Raw genomic sequence first — 22,674 nt, forward strand, 5'->3', positions numbered from 1 at the left:
GGAACAAAAAACCATGGAATAGGGATAGGAAACCCCCGTACGTGTGCCAATTACTGGCACATGGACACATTTTCCCCGACATACCAGGTGTGCTGAGGAAAATGTTTAAAAACATTTTTTCAGTTTGCTCTTCTCTCTCCAAAGCAGCCACAGCTCCCCAGCACTGGGGGAAGGATTAGGAAAACACAGGCAGGGATGCTGTCCGTGTTCTGCTAACACCACCCCATGTCTGTCGAGCTGCTGAGTTATACAAAGCTTCACAAACTCAACCACAGGCATCGCAGACAGCATCCCTGCCTGCACTCTCCTCACCGAGCTCCTGGTGCTTCCCCAGCACTGAAGCTCTTATGAGTCCTAGCAGACTTGGATGAAGAAGTGTCATGGCTTTGCTGGTTAAAGCACCTGTCTAGTAAATGGCAAAGCCTGGGTAAATATCTCAGTTTACCCCAAGGACTAGTTTTACCAGCTCCAGTGGTACAACAGGTTAGCATGTGGTACTTTTAAAGTAGTCCTGGGGAAATAAAGCCAAGGACATGTATTCAGACCTCACCAAGCATATTGCCCTCAAGGGTGCCATGGCTTAGCAGATCAAAGCACCTGTCTTATAAGCATGTGATCATGGTTTCAAGTACCTTGAGGGTTATTTTTAGCAGCTCCAGTAGTGCACTGCTTTAGCAAGTGGTACGTATATTACTGGGCAAGTAGAGCTTCACTTGGGTGATTGAACTAAAAGGTGCCATGGCCTAGTTGGTTAAAGTGCCTGCCTAATAAACAGGAAATCCTCCATTCAAATCCTAGTGGTACCTTGATGACTTCTTTCACCAGCCCCAATTGTGCAGTGGGTTAGCAAGTGGTACTTTAAAATTAGTACTGGGCAAGTGAACCATTAGTTCAAGTGGCACTGACAGTGTTGGACTCAGAGGTGTCAGGGCTTTGTAGGCTAAAGCAGCTGTCCTGTAAACAGGGCTGAAGTGGTGCCGTCGTTGGATTTTTTTTTTCAAAGCACCTGTCTCGTAAACAGGAGATTGTAGGTTCAAATCCCAGGTGTATCTTGATGGCTCATGTTACCAGCTCAAGTCATGCAGTGCATTAGCAATGGGTACTTAGAAAGTAGTACTGGGCAAGTGAACCAATGGTCCTAAGTAAGTCTGTCCCCCCACCCAGGCCTGCGAGGTACTGTGGCTTAGTTGGTTTAAGTGCCTGTCTCATAAGGAAGACCTCCTGGTTCAAATTCCAGTGGTACTTTGAGGTCTCATTTTATCAGCTTCAGTTGTGCAGTGGGTTAGTACGTGGTACTTATAAAGAGGCAACTGGGCAAGTGAAGCCAACCTCATGATTTCAAGCCACACATCATATACTTGACGCAGTGGTGCTATGGCTCAGTAGGCTAGAGCACCTGCCTTGTAAACAGCCAATCCTGGGTTTCTAGTGGCACCCTGAGGGCTACTTTTACCAGCTGCAGTTGTACACTGCTTTAGCACATGGTACTTATAATGTAGTAATGGAGAAGTAACACGTCACTGGAACAGTTGAAGTAAGAGGTGCCATGGCTTAGTGGGTTAAAGTGCCTGCCTAGTAAACAAGAAGTTCTGGGTTCAGATCCCAGTAGTACCTTGAAGGCTTGTTTCACTGGCTCCACTTACCCTTTGGGTTAACACAGGGTGTTTATAAACTTGTATTGGGCAAGTGAAGCCAAGGTCATAAGTAAAACCCTTACCCTATTACAAAGGGCCATAGGTCTATTCTTTAAACTGCCTGTTTTATAAACATGATATTGTAGGTTCAAATCCTGGGGGTTCCTTGAGGGCTCATGTTAGCAGCTCAAGTCATGCAGTGGGTTAGCACATGGTACTTAGGAAATCATCCTGGGCAAATGAAGGCAAGGTCATGAGTAAAAGGCTCACCCGTGACATCAACATAAGCAGTGCCATGTCTTAGATGTTTCAAGCAGCTGTCTCATAAACAGGCAATCCTGGGATCAAATCACAGTGGTCCCTGGAAGGCTCATTTTACCAGTTCCACTCATGGACTGGGTTAGCACATGGTATCTTATAACATAGTACTAGGGAAGTAAAGCATCACCTGGTGTGATGAGAAAAGAGGTGCTATAGCTTAGATGGTTAAAGCAGCTGCTGGGGGTCCTGGGTTCAAATCCCAGTGGTTCCTTGAACGCTACTTTTACCACCTGCAGTCATACACGGCTTAACACGTGGTACTTATAACATAGTACTGGGAAAGTAAAGCATGACCTGAACTAAGAGGTGCTATGGCTTAGCTGGTGAAAGCACCTACCTAATGAACAGGGAGTCCTGGGTTCAAATCTCAGTGGTACCTTGTGGACACATTTTACCAGCTCAAGTTATACCGTGGGTTAGCACATGGTAGTTAGAAAGTAGTACTGGGCAAGTGAAGTCAAGTTCATGGGTAAGTCTCACCCCAGACATAGGCCCATGAGGAGCCATGGCTTAGTTCAGGGGTAGGCCAGATGTGGCCCACCAGGCCATTCTATCTGGCCCATGGGGCCCCTAAAAAATTTAGAAAATTAATATGTATCTGCCCCTGGCTGCCTGTCATGCGGCCCTCGATGGCTTGCCAAAACTCAGCAAGCGGCCCTCCGCCCAAAACAATTGTCTCCCTCTAATGAAGAAAAGTACTGGGCTAAGCAAAGATAAAGTTAATAAGCTATAATAAGGAGCATAAGTAAAGGCTGAAAAACAAAGGGACTTTAAGATAAAACTTATTGAGAGACAGAGAAAACACGTTTAGTTTAGCAAAACTTTAGAGTAATTTATTGTTAGACTGCTAAGAATGTATTAAAGAGAAGACTTTTGTATGGGTTTTTTTTTTACAAGTATATAACAAAGTTTGAACTTTGCAGTTGCAGAGAATTTGCAGCCCTTGCTTTTTTTTCTGTGGCCATGTAAAATAAGTAAAGCGCTCTGTTAGCTAAGCAGTGATTCTGCCATGATTTTTACATCATCTTGGGGGCTCGTCCAGGACGTGTCCTCACACAGACCGCCCTGAGTAGGACCCTCGTCTCGGCTCTTCAACTCCATTGCTCCAAGAAAGCTCTCCTTGACCCGGTTCTTCAGCTCTGCAGCTTCAACACTCCAGACCCTGATCTGTCATCTACCTGCTTAGCTTTGCAAAAAAAGTCCCTAGCCAAGGTAAGTACCTGTCTGTTTCAGTATCTGTAAGTCCTAAGCGCAACAATAGGTAGCAAGCCCTCTAAAGTCCAGCAGCAAAATCCCGCCCGGTTTATACATCTAAAATATAAGCCCCGGTCAACTCAGTACTTAGCAAAATAAAATCGGTATACCAATAATAATCCTAAATTACGCTAGCCCTTAAATAAGTCCTGAAATCACCAAATTCTCAAACACCTCCAAGGAAATTTAAAAAGCAAACACCCCATTCAAATAAAAGCCTGGTATGTATAAAAAACAAGTCCAAAAAGCACAATAAGCACTCCCTTATAGCTTCCTATAAAAAAAATTTTTTTTAATTTAAAAAAACAAATTAATCACCTTCAAACTCCCTGATCAAATTCACTCTTCAAAATTGCCGCAATGCTACCACTGACGTAAACACGCTCACCCCCAACAAGGGCCCATAAGTTGCCATGGCTTAGTTGGTTCAAGTGCCTGTCTCATAAACAGGAGATCCTGGTTTCAAATCCTAGTGGTACCTGGAGGGCTCACTTTACCAGCTTCAGTCATGCAGTGGGTTAGCACGTAGTACTTAAAATATAGTACAACACAGTTGCATCTTACACGTGTTTAACTTACACGATTTCAACTACGCGTGCTTGGCTGCTGGAGCTGGCCGGGGCACGGTGCATAGTGCAGTGCTGTGTGGTACTGCCTGCACGCGCTGGCATGGCTGGGGGGCTCATGCAGGATGAGGCAGCGGAGGACAAGAGGGGCGAGGAGTGCGTGTGGAAGGCGCAGCTGTTGCACTGCACACACGGGCTGTGCGGCGCTGTGCCCACCTTGTCTGGGCCCTGCGGCAGAGGCTGCTTGGCACTGAAGCCCGACGATTTCAACTATATAGGCTGTCTTTGGAATGTAACCCCCCCTGTAAGATGGAACTGTACTGTAGTGGGGAAGTGAAGCATCCCTGGGACAGTTTAACTAAGAGGTACCATGGATTCATTGGTTAAAGCACCTATCCTGTAAACAGGAAATTATAGGTTCAAATTTCAGCTCTTTAAGACCTCATGTTAGCAGCTCGAGTCATACAGTGGTTTAGCACATGGTACTTAAAAAGTCATACTGGGAAAGTGAAGCCAAGCTTAGGAGTAGAAGCCTTACCCCTAACATTGGCCTACATGGTGCCATGACTTAGTTGTTTCAAGCACCTGTCTTGTAAATATGAAATCCTGTGTCCAAATCACAGTGGTCCCTAGAGGTCTTGTTTTACCAGCTTCAGTCATGGAGTGGATTAGCACGTGGTACTCATAACACAGTACTAGGGAAGTAGAATGTTACCTAGCAAATGGATCTAAGAGGTGCCATGGCTTAGCTGGTTAAAGTGCCTGCCTAGTAAACGGGAAGATCCAGGGATCAAATCCCAGTGGTACCTTGAGGGCTCATTTTGTTGCCTTGAGGGGTCAGGCCAACGCTCAGAATCTCAATATTGCGCGGTTAGACAGGAGGGTGTAGCGTACAACTGTACATGCACACATAAAATCAATTAAACACACACTCACTAGGTGCATACACCCCTATTAGGCATACACACTCACACTACCAGCCCAGGCACATACACTATACACCCCAAAAGTTAGACACAGATTACTAATTTGTATATCATACATATAATGCCATATACACACACACACACACTTTCTCTCTCACACACTAGCAACTCAGATACATGCACATTCAAAATAACTAGTCTAGGTTCATGCACACCTATCACCAGTTTAAGCCCATACACATTACACACACCAAATTTAGACAGAATCAGTTACCAGATACCAACACCTGCACATTCAATACACATACATGAATTACTAATTTATATACCACACACACACACACACACACAATGATATCTATATCTGTATCTATGTGTGTATTCACTAATTTACACACATACAACCCACCTACACATACACACAAGTGAGTTCCTAAGTTGGGCATTGTGATATCTATGCATGTATGCATGTGCTTGGTGTACTTGGGATACTTGGGGAAAGGTTAAGGTAATAAAGTAGGAGTGTAGGGAGTTAAAGTTACCAAGACCAGGATTAGAACCAGTAGACTACAGGAGCCTGGGCTAAAGAACTGAGGCTGGGGGTAACTTCAAATTAATTAGTCTTAATTGATTAAAAGACAATGCCCAAAGAACAGGGAAGCAAAGCCAGCACAGCTAGGGAGGAGCTGAAAAGGTAGGTAGGGAGAGGGAAAAATGTGACTAAGGGAAAGTGTGGGTGTTAAAGAAGGGCTCTGGGTGTAGGGAGCCAGAGGATGGCTCCAGAGCAGCTAGAGAAGTTGCAGAGAGCAGTAGAAGCTGGAGAGAGCTACAGGACAGCTAATAGGAGCTGGGAAGCTACAGGAGGTGGGGAGCCTGAAAACAGAGAGAGGATAGCAGAAAATCACAGGAAAAGCAGTAGGGACAGCAGGAAAACAAGGAGAGGCTGAGAGGTGGCAGAAAAGGGGAGAAGGAATTGGGAGGAGATTAGGAAACTAGCAGAGAGGTTGGGAACTGGAGCAGAGAGAGAGAGAGAGAATGAGGCTGGAATTTAAGATAGGGAAGGGACTGGGATTCAGTAAAACATGACCCAACTCAGGGTTGCAAATGACAGTGGTTTTATTGAACAGGGGAGATGGTGACAATGCCAAATTGGTTCCCTTGTACCCACACACACAATGGTAGCAGGGGTTCTAGAGGCTTGGTGCAGGGGCTGAAGTCCAGGAGGAGAAAGAGAGAGAGAGAGTCCAAATTGTAGGAGGAGGTGTGCAGGTAATATCTACCTATCCAGGCTGGAAAGGGATCTTTGTCCAGTAGATGTTGTCCAGGGGGGGTCACAGGCCCCCTAGGTGAACAGGTGGTGTGGCATGGTGCTGGTCCAGATGGAGAGGGCATCCCACTGGGTCTGTCTTCACTGCCCCTTTTTATAGGGGCAGTCCTTGTGTGACTCTAGTGACAGGAGACATGCCCCTGGCATACTGAGCATGTGTGCTCCATGCAGGAATGTGCAGTTTTGGGTGTCTGCAATGGTGAGAGTTGCTGGTTCTGCAGGGTCTTTTGTTTTTCAAATGCTGGTCTTGTCTCTGTTCCTGGGTGAGGTCCGTGGTTCCTGGATGAATCAATGCGAGGTGATGGCCCAGTCATTACAGGCCATTCAGTTGAGGCCTGCTACCATTGTATTTCAATCATGCCCAATCATTCTCATTCATCTGGGAACCAATTTGCATGGGAGGGGTACAGTGAATCATATTGTCGCAACATGGGATGCCCAGGCAGAAGATGGAGGCCTGACATATAAAATGGAAACTTGACGTGACTTTGGTTCACTTACAAACACAGGCCTAAACCATACAATATCCATATGAAACAATAAAAATCAATACAAAAATGATAATAATACAATATACAACAGTAAAAATTAATACAAACCTAATAATTATACAATATAAAATAGTGGATATCTGAAACCAAAAACTTGCTACCAAAATAAAAATGTTTAAAACTTATCCTAAGTTTGAGCTCACTTATACTTATCTATAGGGAATAGCGAGGGAAAGAAAAAGTCAGAAATGTTTGGGGAAGGAGAGGGAATGCAATAAATAATAAAAAAAAAAAGAAACTGGGGGTTTTGCTACAATTTCACCCGTTGCAATTGTGCAGTGGGTTTGCACATGGAGCCAACGAAGTAATGCCGGGCAAATAAAACCAAGGTCAAGCCCCCTGCATATGGGTTGCATAGGTGCCATGTTTTGTTTTTTTTAAAGCACCTGTCTTGTAAACAGGAGATTGTAGGTTCAAATCCAAGGTGTACCTTCAGGGCTCATGTTACCAGCTCAAGTCATGCTGTGAGTTAGTACATGATTCTTTGAGAGTAGTACTGGTTAAGTGAAAACAAGCTCATGAGTTCAAGCCGCACATCATGTATTCAACACAGTAGTGGTGTGGTTCAGCAGGCTAAAGCACCTGCCTTGTAAACAGGAAATCCTGAGTTTGTAATCCTAGTGGTACCCAGAGGGCTCATTTTACCAGCTTCAGTCATGCAGTGGGTGGTACATGGTACTTAGGAAGTCGTACTGGGCAAGTGAAGCCAAGGTCATGAGTAAAAGCCTCACCCCTTACATTAGCCTATACACGGCCATGGCTTAGTTGGTTTAAGTGTCTGCCTTGTAAACAGGAGGTCCTGCATTCAAATCCCAGTGGTACTTTGAGGCCTAATTTTACCAGCTTCAGTCATGCAGTGGGTAGCACATGATATCTATAAAGAACTACTAGCCACGTGAAGCCAAGCTCATGAGTTCAAGCCACACCACATAGTGTTAGCACAGTGGTGCTGTGGCTTAGCAGGTTAAAAGCATCTGTCTTGACAACTTGAAATCCTGAGCTCAAATCCCAGTGGTACCTTAAAGGTTACTTTTACAAGTTGCAGTCATAAACTGCTTTAGCACATGTTACTTATGCCTTAGTACTGGGGAAGTATAGTGTCACCTAGGCTTTTAGAGGAAGAGGTACCATGGCTCAGTTGGTTAAAGCACCTGCCTTGTAAACAGGAAGTTCTGGGTTCAAATCCCAGTAGTACCTTGAGGACTCTTTCCACTAGCTGCTGTCCTGCACTGGGGTACCAGTTGGTACTTATAAAGTAGTTGTGGGCAAATAAAAAGAAGGTCTTGAGTTAAGGCCTCACCCTTCTGCAAGGTGCCATGGCCTTTTCTTTAAAGCGCCTTTCTCACATACAGGAGTTTGTAGGTTCAAATCCCAGGTGTGTTTTCAGGGCTCATGTTACCAGCTCAAGTTATGCCACGGGTTAGCACGTGGTACTTAGGAAGTAGTACTGGCCAAGATCATAAGTTCAAGCCACACAGTGTCAGGGGAGTTTGACTAGGGCAGTACACCTGTGTAACGCAGGTGTCCTAAGGTGAGCTCAGGAAGGACAGAAACCTCCCATGAAGCAGAAGGGCTTTATCATGTGGTACTTATAACATAGTACTGGGAAAGTAAAGCATCACCTGAAACACTGACATAAGAGGTACTATGGCTTAGTTGGTTAAAGCACCTGTCTACTAAACAGAAAGTCCTTGGTTCTTATCCCAATGGTACCTGGAGCACTTGTTCTACCAGCTTCAGTCACGGAGTGCCTTAGCACATGGTACTTATAACACAGTACTAAGGAAGTAGAGTCACCTGGAGTAGAAGGGTATTTATATGTCCAAAAACTTGTCTAACATCTCTCCCAACTCTGAAGCTGTTTGAATTAAAAAGGTACCACCAAACTAAGTTTCCTTCTCAAATTTCTCCTATGTGACAAATTTGCAGGCAGCACCTCTCAGGAGTGAGAGGAAGTCCTAGAATAATACTATTAAACTGCTGAAGTAAGTGCTTTTAATTTACAGCTGCAGTCTACCTCCCTTCCATACGAACCATCACAGGACTGGGAGAGCAAAAACTGAACCATGTGAACTTTTCCTTAAGGAATTCAGTTATATACCTCCATAGACATAGACACTGGGAATGCTCCAACATTCTTTGGCCCAAAGCAGGGGCACAGCTCCACCTATGAGGACAGCCTCAGGGGAAAGGAACTTGCACAAGAAGAACTGACTTCAGGGTACTTTTAGCCATAGCAAATCTTACTTATGGGGACCAGGCAAAGCTGCAACCTTATTTTTGCATTAATGTTTTTAAAATGTAAATTGCAATTTTACAAATAGTGACATAATACCAGAAAAAAAACCTTTGCTCTTATGTAATGAATCTGAGAGGCTCATGACCATGTGAGCAAGGCTAAAATCAGTAAGAGTACGCTACAAAACGTTTCACATTTAGCTGGTTTACAATTTTAGTTCCATGCTCAGTGGGCATTGTGCAATACATGTGGTGCCACAAGCAGCCAGGGAAGGAGGAGGAAGGGAAAAGAAACTGCTACATGTGTTCCTTATATGGTTTCTACCTTCATGCCATAGGGAGTCCCAAACCCTCCCTTACTTTGAATTAATTTACCGAGAAATCCTTCAGATTTTATGCCCAGAAAAATAGATGTGTGTAGCACTTACTGGCCTAATGGTGCCCCTGCGTAGGCTGACAATCAAACAGGTCCTCAGAGAATTCTCTCCGGACATCCAGTGGAACAGCTGTCTGATCATCAGGCTGCCCTGGTCTTACTCCAGAGCGAGGCCCAATAGTTACAGTCCCATTCTGGGAGCCTTCCATGTAAGCTTCTTCTTCCTTGATGCAAAGAATGCCCCATTCTAAAAGATTATGGTGGGGAAATAGCCAATTTTGTGCTCAGAGCACTGGAAAGCATGTCATCAAGCAGTGCATAGCAGAGCACAAAGTGGAGGCATTGCTGGACTTCAGGTGGCATCCTTTCCCTTTCAGTACAGCTGTTTGGTATGACCCCATCACTGCAGCCTGATCCTGTAAGTCCCCAGCTGGTTCAAGTGAGTATTCCAGTAGCAACTACTCCTGGTACTCTGGTCCAAAGCATGCTGGAGTGTTGTCTACAGATAATTACCTAAACACAGGTAATTCATCTGACCAGCTAGTTGTGTGACAGAAGCTAATGAGGAAGCTGGCAGAGCAGTCCAATATAGGTAGGGACTGTAGTGGCATTCTGCAGATACCCAGGAAGACAGTGGAGGGGTTAAACACAAAACAGGGATATAAACAGCCATCCAAGCCTCCAGACAGTAGAGGCCAGACAAGGAAATATGTAGGAAGGCTGGAAGATGCAGGACAAGGGAACTGTGGGAAATCTTTGTAACTCACACTACAAAATTGGCTGCAAAGAGAGAGAAACAGCAGCTAAAGTAGATACATACCTGGAACATGAGTGCAGCTTTCAGGCTGTAAATGGGTATGGAGTTCATGCGATACTTCTGGCACAGCTGTAAGCATATAATGCCCAGCACCTTGCAACATAGATAAACCCATGGAATCCAAACAATGATTTACCCATGTATAAAAGCACCTTTGGGAGCTATAAACAAATGGTTTATTTTAGAATAGATGAATTTTAGCGTACCACTAAATGGATTGGCAACTGAGCAACATTATATGGAAATTGCCAAGATAAAATAAGATTTTATAAAAGCTATGGTACTGAAGTGAAATCTGAACAGCGAACAAATTTCTACCAATTAAACAAGGCAGTTAGATTGCTTGAAACTGTCTGGAACTGTGGTGCATATTTATTAACCCATTTTAATGCTAAAATGTGGACATGTTAGAAATGTCAGTTTAACCATTTCAACAACATGTCATAAGTAATAAAACCTTTCTAGGCTGCTGTTATATTGCAGATCATGTTCTCCAAAAGAGGATTTAAGTGGGCATTATTCTGGTTACTTTAAACAAAATTATTTTGTTCCTATTTTAGCTTCTAAACAATCTCTAAAATATAGCTTAGTGCAGCTGTTCATCACAGATTGATTCATCTTGTCCTATTATTTTATTTTCATACAAGGTTATTCACATGTTCTGTTTTGCTTCCCAACTGATCAAAAAATGCACCTGCCTTTGAACTCTACTTCATCATGGTGTCCTGTGACCAGTGGGGTCCCCCAAGGCTCTGTCCTTGAACCCATATTGTTCAACATCTTCATTAATGATGTGGACATTGGACTCAGAAGCAGACTGGCCAAGTTCGCCGATGACACCAAACTTTGGGGCAAAGCATCCACACCAGAAGACAGGCAGGTGTGATCCAGGCTGACCTAGACAGGCTCAGCAAATGGGTGGACAAGAAACTGATGGTGTTTAACACCAAAAAATGCAAGGTTCTCCACCTTGGGAAGAAAAACCGGCAGCATCCTTATAGGCTTGGCAGTGCTATGCTGGCTAGCACTACGGAAGAAAGACTTGGGGGTCATCGTTGACTACAAAATGAACATGAGCCTGCAATGCGATGCTGCGGCTAGTAAAGCGATGCAAACGCTGGCTTGCATCCATAGATGTTTCTCAAGCAAATCCTGGGACATCATTCTCCCCTTGTACTCGGCCTTGGTGAGGCCGCAGCTGGAGTACTGTGTCCAGTTTTGGGCTCCACAATTCAAAAAGGATGTGGAGAAGCTTGAGAGAGTCCAGAGAAAAGCCACACACATGATCAGAGGTCAGGAAAACAGACCTTAGGATGACAGGCTGAGAGCCATGGGACTCTTTAGCCTGGAAAAGCACAGACTCGGGGGTGATTGATGGCCACCTATAAGTTTATCGGGGTGACCACCAGTACCTGGGGGAACCTTTGTTGAAGGGATGACGAGGTCAAACGGTCATAAACTACTACAAGACCATTGCAGGCTGGACATAAGGAAGAATTTCTTTACTGTGTGAGCCCCCAAGGTCTGGAACAGCCTGCCATTGGGGTGGTTCAAGCACCTACATTGAATGCCTTCAAGAGTAAATTGGATGCTTATCTTGCTACGATCCTATGACCCCAGCTGACTTCCTGCCCCAGTGGGCTGGACTCGATGATCTTCTGAGGTCCCTTCCAGCCCTAATGTCTATGAAATCTATGAAAATCTATACACTGAATGAACAGATCATCACATTAATTACTCCTCACAAAAAGGCACTGCCTGTAGCAAGAAGGTGACTGGGATATTATAAAGAGACATCGGTCTGATGCATGTGATCAGTAAACTAAAGTAGCACTAAATGACTAACATTACTGATCTTTGGAGTGTAGGGGAAGCTTATAGCAGATAGTTAAAAGAAGCCCAAAAACATAATACAATTTTTTTTTTAATTATACTGCTTTGCTGGATAAACTGCGTATAGCTTTGCTTCTTAAACACTGAGAAATTGGGTGATGAGAAGGTACCCAGAGGAGCCTAAGATATTGCTGGTAGAGCAGTACTCCCCATTCTGTGCTCTGCCTCTGGCTAGGACTACGTCCTCCTCAATGCTGGAAGGAATAAGAGGAAACAAAGAGGGAGAAACCAAGACTTCAATTAAAGAGCCTCATTAACTGGAGGGAGGAGGGGGATGGAATCTGGGGCAACAGCCCTGGGTGCCAACTTGAGAAAGGGGAGTGCAGGGATAGTAGCTGCTGCCAGCCAGGCACCACCTGCACAGCCAACCACCCAGCCGTGCCACTGCCCCATGCGCTGCTGTGGCCCAGCGTACAGAACTGGCCAGCTACCCTCTGCTCATTTGTACACAGCCCCTTAATTCCCAGCTACATTTAAATTTAATTCAAGTGCAAGGTAACATCCTTAATTGGCATCAACACTTGACAGATTGGTGCAGCATTTGCAGGCCCTCTATAAAGCATACTTAATTACCACTGTATTCATGCAAGTGCAGACAATATCAACACTGCAATGGCCAGAGCTCTTGAAAGAGAGAAGGTATTTCACAAAGATGAACTATTTCTTCCCAGCTTATCCTCCTGCTTTCCATAGTTATTCTGATGATAAAAGAAAGAGCTCCAAATTAACAAATGTAAATTAATGTGTGTGAAGCATTAAAGGAGATCTAATATGTCAACAATGTTAGGGATAGTTTATTTTAGATAGTCCTAGACTAATGAAATGTTTTACTTGCTTGTGATAGTTCATCAAACCTTTTTAACCACAATCTCTCTAGCATACAAACATTTTGAAAATTATTTCAGCTTTTATCAAATTGGCTGTTTTTCTTGTTAGATTTTTACATTCCAATGTGCTGTAGTACTATAATTGCAGATTACACGGCAACTGAAATTTCAAGTGGGCCTGAAAAGTAATTGGCACAATCTCCAAACTGCCTCATTTTCTACAAAAGGAATTTATAGAGTATTCCTGCTAAGGTTTCTTTTCTTGGAGTTTGGCAATCCTTATGAGATTCCTATTATAAACCACCATCCTGGATTCACAACTAATTTCAAGTAATTTTACATTTTGCATAAAACTAGTTTCTATTCAATTTTTAAAAAGTCTGTCACTCATACCAACTTAGTGATTTCAGTAAGGTTTCACATGCATAACAGATGCATTTATTCCATCACATTTTGTTAAAGGAAAACTATGTAAAACTACACTTTTCTTTCAGAAAAACAGAAGAACTGTTTCTTGGAAACACTGTTTTATCTCTTCCACGTGAACATATTGTAGGTTTCACAGAGACTGTCCAACAGGTTGAAATTAATTTAACTGAAAAAGATTTTACAAAACATGCAATATAAACCTCAAGATTGAAATGTACATTTTTTGCTTAAATAAAACGGCAAAGCAAATCATGGGAAGGGCAAGAGATGCATCTCTTTGAACTTTACATAATGTTGATCAGTGTAGTATCTAAGCACTGTCACCATGGCTAGGGACAAACATTCAAAAAGCCTGAGCCTGAATTGATTTAGTCTTTTCAGGTTAGTCTAACCTGCAGAGAGTGAACTGGTTTGCAAATGGATAGACATTAGGCACATGGCTACAGTGGCCCAAGCCAGAATCCCAGGGATGCTACAGCAGCCCTCCCTTCCACAAGGAAGCTGATCTGAGAAGTGGGGCATGGCCAGGCCCCAGCAGGCCCGCCCCAGCAGCTTCCTGACAGCCAGGAGCAATCCGGGCACATGGGAGGGGGACAGGGGGCCCTCCTGGGATGCAAACAGCAGTGGGAGCTGCCCCTACCTCACAAGCCATGCATCCATCTCACCCCCTCCTCCTCCCGCCTGTCCCTGCCCCCTCCCTCAGCACAGGGTGCATTGATATGCCCCCCACGCCCCTTCCTTTCCCCCCTCCCCTTCCAGCTTACCAGCTGGAGGCAGCTCTCCACCTGCTGGTGCAGCATGGGCATTTATTGGCTAAATTATCAGCCAATTCGGGCCGATATCCCATATAGACAATTTTCTTTATATTGGTACCAATCCAATATTGGACCAATGTGTCAGTGCACCTCTACTTACTTCCTTTTGTTACTAGCTACTAGCTAAACATTACATACATTTTATCTTATATTTTGCTATAACAAAAATAATACTCTTTTCAGCTATATAATGTATCTCATCCCCAGAGCTCAAAAGTGTTTTACAGAGTAGAATCTCCGTTCTGTGCTAAGATATAAAAAGGTTATGCAGCTGACTCACAGCCACAGTTATCAGTAAAGTCAAAGACAGAAACCTGGTCTTGCTGTTTGTTCCCTGTGCTCATTCTGCTAGTCTACATGTGAATTAACTGTTCTATCACAATAGTTTTGTTAGGAATTTTCTGATTGTAACTAGAGCATCTTGACTACATGCACCTTTACATAACACCATTGCTTTCTCACCCTGGTGTTATTAGGTACTGAAATGAAAACTGTCATGTGACCTATTAAATACAATTTTACTTAATGGTGAATAAGAGAAATTATAAATATCTTCGATACAAAACTAAACAAGCATTAAGTTGCCATTTTGATTATTTGGTGACATACACTAAGGTACAAGTATTTAAATGCATGGGGAGGATCAGGTTTTTTAATTATTTCAAGACTAGTTTTATAGTCAGGATTTCTTGCTTTTATTTAAAAGCCATTTAACAGGACATGAAACTCACTAAGTTCCTTATATTACATAGATATATAGAAAAATTATTGTGATGTACATATTGTCATACTGCAGTATTGATAGATCTTTTAGTATTTCTAGCAAAACACATCTGCGTAAAAAGTCTCCTGCTATGCTGCCCTAGTGACTGTAGACTGGCACATATTTCTGACAGACCATGGCAAACAATTTGAACGTGTAGGGAAACGATTTTCTATGACTGTCTAAAAATAGTCACAATTTATAAATGCATCTGTTAGTATGCACAAAAGCAACATTTGCATATGTCATTGGAAATCTAAATGCTGAAATGCAGGGCTTTACACACAAACTAGTGCCCTTGCAAGCTAATTTTTAGATGCCTGTTGACATTTCCCCCCTGGTTTTTATTCTTGGACACTTATAGTTATTGCATCTGTGCATTCAGATTGTCAGTGCATTATATTATACATATTTTGGCTCTGTCGATTCTATTTTGTTTTTTCCTTTTCTTTTTGTACACATTGTTTTCCATGTTTTTCCATATTCCCCTTCAATACAATTTGTCTTTTTTGCATATGCCATAAGAATTTTGTGATTGAGTAATCATACAAGGGAATCAAAACTAATCAAAATTAAAATGAAGATGACAGATTTCTATTGCTATTTTACATAAAAGTGCTCATCACAAAAACAGACATGGGACTAGGCTTTCTGCTGAAGGAGTAATAAAGGCTGCAGCATTGATTTTGTGGAGTTCTAAACAGTTTACACAAGCAAAATCTGAGCCCATTATTTAGAATATCTTTTTGGAAGCAAAGTTAAGTAGATATTTAATAAAAGGGTCAAACTGTCTTTTGTCCAATACTTAATGAGGGATCACTCAAATTAAATCCACCATTTATTTCATGTTTAGTATGCCTATGGTTGACAGCCATCATTTACATTGGCAAAATAATATGTCATAGAAATGTGAATACAGCTACAACTAACGGATTTTAGGGTGGACATTTAATGCTGGTGTTAGCCCTTTTTACCTAAGTACACGGCCCTGTGTGTTAGTTACTACAAAGAGAAGGTAATGAGCAAGGATCCTGGTTTTCCCCAATTTAAAAAAAAATTGCAAATTCTCTGATAAAATCCCTTAAGTCTATGATTAAAATGAAGGCTCTCTGTGACAGGAGTACCTCTGCTAGAGTCTTTCTATCAGTGAGAGGCTAAGTACATACACTCCCAGTCTTCCCACTTCTTCAACATATTGACATGGTATACTTGCTTCTTTTTCTGCTTATCTATCTGGTACACCTCGTAGTCCACGGGCCCCACTTGGCGTATGACTTCATAGGGTCCCTGCCACCGGGCAAGTAACTTACTCTCACTGTCCGGCAATAGAACCAACACGCAGTCCCCCATGTCAAACTTCCTTTCCTGTGCTCCTCGGTTGTAATGTCTCACTTGCCGTTGCTGGGCTTCTCTGAGGTCTCCTAAAGCCACATTCTGAGCCGCTTCAAGGCATTCCCACAGTTGGATCATGCATTGGATGACGTTCTGGTCTTTACTCTGCTGTTCTTCCCAACTCTCTTTAATCAGATCCATGATTCCCCTTGGTTGCCGGTCATACAATAATTCAAGGGGTGAAAACCCAGTTGAGGCCTGGGGTGCCTCTCTTACAGCAAACAAAAGGGGTATCATTTTGTCCCAATTCTGAGGGCTCTCAACCACAAACTTTTTTAGTATTTGTTTCAATGTCTGATTAAAACGTTCCACGAGCCCGTCCATTTGCGGATGATACACGGCTTTCTTCAGGTGTTTAATCCCCAAAGATTAACTCACTTTCTCAAACACGTGTGATGTAAAGTTTGTTCCCTGATGGGTCAGTAGTTCTTTAGGGAGTCCTACTCAGGAGAATATCTTCAAAAGTTCATTCACCACCTTTGTTGTGGACACTGTCCACATTGGCACAGCTTCTGGGTACCGAGTCATATAATCCAGCAAAACTAGTATGTACTGGTTTCCAGTGCTACTTCGGGGAAGTGGCCCTATGATGTCCAATGCCACCCTCTCAAACAGAACCTCTACCAGAGGCAACAGAATTAAAGGAGCCTTTGGGGGGTGCTTTGGGTTCACTTTTTGACAAATGGGACACAAAGAGCAATATCTTGCTACTTCCCGCACTAGTCCTGGCCAAAAAAGTCTTGCCTGAATGTGTGCTTCTGTTTTGTCCCAGCCCAAATGTCCACCCATAGGGAGCTCATGAGCCACCTTCAATAAGGCCCGTCGATATCGCTAAGGTTTCATAGATTTCATAGATTTCATAGACATTAGGGCTGGAAGGGACCTCGGGAGATCATTGAGTCCAGCCCCCTGCCCAAAGGGCAGGAAGTCAGCTGGGGTCATAGGATACCAGCAAGATAAGCATCCAATTTACTCTTGAAGGTGTTCAATGTAGGTGCTTGAACCACCTCCGCTGGCAGACTGTTCCAGACCTTGGGGGCTCGGACAGTAAAGAAATTCTTCCTTGTGTCCAGCCTGAAACGGTCTTGCAGGAGTTTGTGACTGTTCGACCTCGTCATCCCTTGGGGCGCTCTGGTGAACAAACGTTCCCCCAGATCCTGGTGGTCACCCCTGATAAACTTATAGGTGGCCATCAGATCACCCCTGAGCCTATGCTTTTCCAGGCTAAAGAGTCCCATGGCTCTCAGCCTGTCATCGTAAGATCTGTTTTCCTGACCTCTGATCATGCGCGTGGCTCTCCTCTGGACTCTCTCAAGCTTCTCCACATCCTTTTTGAATTATGGAGCCCAAAACTGGACGCAGTACTCCAGCTGTGGCCTCACCAAGGCCAAGTACAAGGGGAGAATGACGTCCCGGGATTTGCTCGAGAAGCATCTATGGATGCAAGCCAGCGTTTTGGTCGATTTACTAGCCGCAGCATCGCATTGCAGGCTGATGTTCATCTTGTGGTCAATGATGACCCCCAAGTCTCTTTCTTCTGTAGTGCTAACCAACGTGGCACTGCCGAGCCTATAAGGATGCTGCAGGTTTTTCCTCCCAAGGTGGAGAACCTTGCATTTTTCGGTGTTAAACACCATCAGGTTCTCGTCCACCCATTTGCTGAGCTTGTCCAGGTCAGCCTGGATCACCCGCCTATCTTCTGGCGTGGATGCTTTGCCCCAAAGTTTGGTGTCATCGGCGAACTTGGCCAGTCCACTCCTGACTCCAATGTCCACATCATTAATGAAGATGTTGAACAAGATGGGTCCCAGGACAGAGCCTTGAGGGACCCCACTGGTCACAGGGCACCACGATGAGTGACTGCCATTGATTACAACCCTCTGGGTCTGACCACGGAGCCAGTTTCCCAGCCAGTGGATCGTGGTGGTGGCCAGTTTGGCCAAGAGGTGATCGTGGGATACCAGATCAAAAGCTTTTTTGAAGTCAAGATGTATGACATCAATCTCTTCTCCCTTGTCCAGGTGATAGGTCACCTGGTCATAGAAGGAAATGAGATTGGTCAAACAAGACCTACCTGCAACAAACCCATGCTGGCTATCCCTTAGGATGTTAGCCTGGGCCAGTCCATCAAGGATGGCCTCCTTAATAAACTTTTCTAAGATCTTCCCCAGGATAGAAGTCAGGCTAATGGGCCTATAGTTAGCCGGATCCACTCTCCTCCCTTTCTTGAAGATCGGCACCACATTGGCCTTCTTCCAGTCTTCGGGCACTACACCAGAGCGCCAGGAGTTTTCAAAGATCCGTGCCAGGGACTGGGCTATGACGCTCACCAGCTCCTTGAGTACCCTGGGGTGCAGATTGTCAGGGCCGGCTGACTTGAAGGTATCCAGCTTCTCAAGGTGTTCCTTCATGAGGTCAGCATTTATGGAGGGTAGGGGATCCCCATCACCCCGATCTCCCTGTCCCATAGCAGGCATGGGCGTCCCATGGGACTGATGAAAGACTGACGCAAAGTACCTATTTAATAGGTTGGCTTTTTCCTGGGCGTCAGTTGTCAGTTGCCCCATCTGGTTTAGCAGGGGTCCAACGTTGCCCTTGCTTTTCCTCTGGCTCCCCACATGTCTGAAAAAGGATTTTTTGTTGTCCTTGATGCTTGAAGCTAGTTGGAGTTCAGTTGCAGCCTTGGCTTTCCTGGTTTGCTCCCTGCAGGACCGGACCAGCGCAGAATAATCCTCCTTGGAGGTGAATCCTGTCCTCCATCCTTTGTAGGCTTTCCTTTTTAGCCGCAGGAGGTCCGCTAGGTCCCTGGAGAGCCAGGAGGGCCGCTGTGCCTTCTTGCTGCCTTTCCTGCATGTTGGAATAGATTTAGCTTGTGCATTGAGGATCGCTTCCTTGAGAAGCAACCACTCTTCTTGAACTCCCCTCTCCCTGGGGTCACGGTCCCTGATGGCCTGACCGACAAGCCTCTTGAGCTTGTCAAAGTCGGCTTTTCTGAAGTCAAGGATTTCTGTGTTGCTGACTGACTTGCCAGCTTTACGGCGGATGGTGAAGGTGATCAGCTCGTGGTCGCTGTTACCCAGCTTCCCATTGATCACTAGGTCGCCGATTAGGTCGTCCCCCGTAGCCAGTTCCAGGTCAAGCAGCACTTTGCCTCTCGTTGGCCCATAGACTTCTTGAGTCAGGTAGAGGTCATCCACGCATGAGAGAAAGCTTTGCAACCACTCAGATTTTGCTGAGTGATCTTCCCACGAGATGTCTGGGTAATTGAAGTCACCCATGACAACCATGGTCCTGGAGCAAGCAGCCTCAGTCAGTTCCCGGGCGAACTCCTGGTCAAGCTCAGGACTTTGAGTGGGAGGTCTGTAGTAGACTCCCACCGTTGTGTCCCCTGTGCCGTTTTTCCCATGAATTTTTATCCAGAGGGTCTCTAGCTGTCCATGCCGGTCACCAACATCAGCTTGCAGGGACATGTAGCTTTCCTTCACATAGAGAGCTACACCCCCGCCCCTTTTGTCAACACGATCCCTCCTGTACAGGGTATAGCCCTCTATACCCGTGGTCCAGTCATGGGTGGAGTCCCACCAGGTCTCTGTTATCTCAATGACGTCATAATTCTTTGCACTGAGCAGGAGGACAAGCTCCTCCTGCTTGTTACCGAGGCTCCTGGCATTAGTGTACAGGCAGGCAAGTGTGCCCTTAGGGACTCTTGCCTTGCCCACAGATTGTGCCAGGGCTGGGGCAGGGGTGGGCTCCCTTAAGTGCCTTGGTCTGCTGGCTTTGCAAAGGTCGCTCAGTGGGCCAGCAGTGGCAGTAGTCCCCCCATCCCCCAGTGGGCTTAGTTTAAAGCCCGGTGGAGCAGGTCAGCCAGCCTGGCTGAGAAGAGCCTCCTCCCCAGGGGAGAGAGGTGGAGGCCATCTCTTCCCAGCAGCTCGCTGCCTCTCTCACCAAAGAGCAGGCTGTGGTCATGGAAGCCAAAGCCTTCCCGATGACACCAGCTCCACAGTCTTTGGTTCACTGCGTGGATCCTCCTCTCCCTCCTCAGCCCATAGCCCGAGACTGGGAGGATCGACGAAAACACCACCTGAGCTCCCAGACCCCTAAGCCCCGCTCCCAACTCCCTGTAGCACCTCATGGCCTGGCTGGGGGTGCTCTGAGCCGTGTCATTGGTGCCCACATGAATAAAGAGCATGGGGTAGTGGTCTGTGGGCCGGAGGAGCTGCAGGATCCTCTCCACAATGTCTCGGATGCGGGCCCCCGGGAAGCAGCAGACTTCCCGGGCTAAGGGGTCGGGGCGGCAGATTACCCCCTCCCACAACAAACACCTTCCGCTTTGACTTGGGGAGAGCGGGGCCAGTAGCTGTGGTTGAGCCTGGGTTGCCTGCGGGAGCTGGCAACTGAGCAGGGTCTGCTGGGGCTGCAAGAGGTGCGAACCTCTTGCTAAGCTCCGGCGGGGCAGGGGCCTTGGTGCGGCGGGCCTTGGGGCCCTTGACCACCTTGGTCCATGCCCCTGACTGGGCAGAGCGGGAGGTCCCTGAGTCCTCCTTAGTCCTGGAGGGAGACAGTGCTTTACCCTGCGGCTCCTGGGGGAGAAGGGCCTGGCAGTAGGAGTCTATCTTCTGCTCGCAGTCCCTGATGGCACGCAGTCTCTGGACTGTGGCCTGGAGCTCCTCCAGCTGGCGCGCCAGAGACCCCAGTAGGGAGCAGACCCCACAAGGGGAGGTGGCCATGCTCCTGGGACCCAGAGCCTGAAAAAGGGACAGGCAGCCCCCGCAGCCAAGAGCCAGGGGCTCCGTCTGCATGGAGCCCGGAACCATGGGCTCCGTCTGGGCGGCCGTCTCTGAGGTGCCCAGTGGAGGGGCCGTAGAGCCCGAGGGGACCCTTGGGGTTCGGTGCGTGCCCATAAGTGTCATGCCTCTGGTAGGCTGGCTACAGCTGGGACCAACTACTCTGGGGGGGGTCACAGGCAGGGTCTCGTGCCCTCCCACGCCCTCCCCTGCGCGAACTCCACACTAACTCGAGCGCCTGTTTACACAGCCTGTTCGCCCGGCTCCAGTCGCGGGGCTCCCTGGGGGGCTGGGCCAAGTAGGGTCCTGGGCGGGGGCTTGACCCGGCCCAGCACAAGGCACCGGCCTCGAGGTATCAACAACTGTATGACCTCCCCTCCTTCTGGCTTCCCTTGCTTGATTTGATATAGGAGGTTGTTTCTTATCTCAAACCTCGGGGTTGTCTTCATCAGCTCTGGTCTCAATACCTCGTCGTTTCTTTGGGCTAGGTGTTCCTGCAGCACACACGAAAATCTGTCTCCCGACTCTGCTCCAGCTGAAAATGTTAGTCTTCCCACAAATGGGCGACATCCACCCCTTGTTCAGTTTCTTCTTTGGGAGTAGAGTGTTCGGTTTCACCCACGAATCCCCCAGCAGTCCCCTCGCGCCTCGCACTGGCTATCTCTTTTTAGCAACTTGGGCCAGTCACAGCCCAGTACTACTGGGTAGGGTAAATGTTCCGCAACTCCAACTAGCATCTGGAGGGTCTTATTGCCTACTTGTAGGGTGACCCTCACCCTGTCAAAAAATCGAGGGACTCCCCGCATCAACATTGCACCCTCGTGCGATCTGCTCTTTCCCTCTCCCTTGCTGGTAACACATCGCTCTGCACCATCGTCTGCAATGAGCCTGAGTCCAGTATAGCCATTACCCTTTTTCCCTCTATTGTTACTTCCACCAAAGGTGCGGGTGGCTCATCTCCCGCCTCAGAGTCAACTCAGGCTCCATAGCCGCACATTCCTACCTGCATCATTGGTCGGGGGTGGATGCTTCTGATCACTTTGGCTAACAGGGTCCGTTGTCTGGTGGCTTGATCCAGTAAGCCTTGTACTATTTGATGTAGCCAATCCAAGACTCGTTCCCGTGACTCTGGGTCTGGGATTAGCATCTGTTCTCATTTCTCTCCCCGTGGACCCAAGGGTTCTCTTCATACAGGCAAACCAGCTTCTTATGATGCATACTGCCGTATAAAACTTTCCTGGCCAATGCACCTCTACTAGAGTCTTTCTATCGGTGACTCTGCCCTCCTGTTATGGGCCAACCGCCTGCCTTCTTTCCTGCCCTGCCTTGATCTTAATTAATTAATGGATGTTAATTAGCAGGAGGATGCCCATTTTATTTGCCCCGGTGCCAGGGACACTATCTGTGGCTCCTTTTCCTCCCCTACACTGCAGCCCAAGCCTTGCAGATGATACTGACATGGTTTGATCTGGATCTTGTTGTAACTTGGCCCTCCCCTTCTCTTCCCTGGGCTTTACACCGCCCTGTCTCATTCCATGCCTTCTCACTGCCCCCCCCGGGGCTTCTCGCTGCCCCCCCCCACTCTCTGGGGCTTCTTGCTGCCCCCCCCACTCTCTGGGGCTGGGGCCAGTGCACCCCAAAATGCTGTGCCCTCTCTGGTGCCGGGGTTCCCACATCACCGGGGATCCGCTATGAGGCCTCCTCCAACCCCTAACAGCCTCACCCAATCCTCCGATCTTAGAAAACTACAAACAGAAAAAC

At 46.3% G+C, this 22,674-nt stretch overlaps 1 non-coding gene across 1 annotated transcript; it reads left to right on the forward strand.

The window, feature by feature from the left end:
- The first annotated feature begins 7,702 nt into the window (after nt 1-7,702).
- TRNAT-UGU (transfer RNA threonine (anticodon UGU)) lies at nt 7,703-7,776 on the forward strand. The gene has a single exon. It is a non-coding gene; the product is annotated as a tRNA-Thr (tRNA).
- The last annotated feature ends 14,898 nt before the right edge of the window (nt 7,777-22,674 follow it).

The sequence above is a fragment of the Crocodylus siamensis genome, chromosome 2 (assembly GCF_052110815.1).
Source record: "Crocodylus siamensis isolate JL-2025a chromosome 2, ASM5211081v1, whole genome shotgun sequence".
NCBI lineage: Eukaryota > Metazoa > Chordata > Crocodylia > Crocodylidae > Crocodylus > Crocodylus siamensis.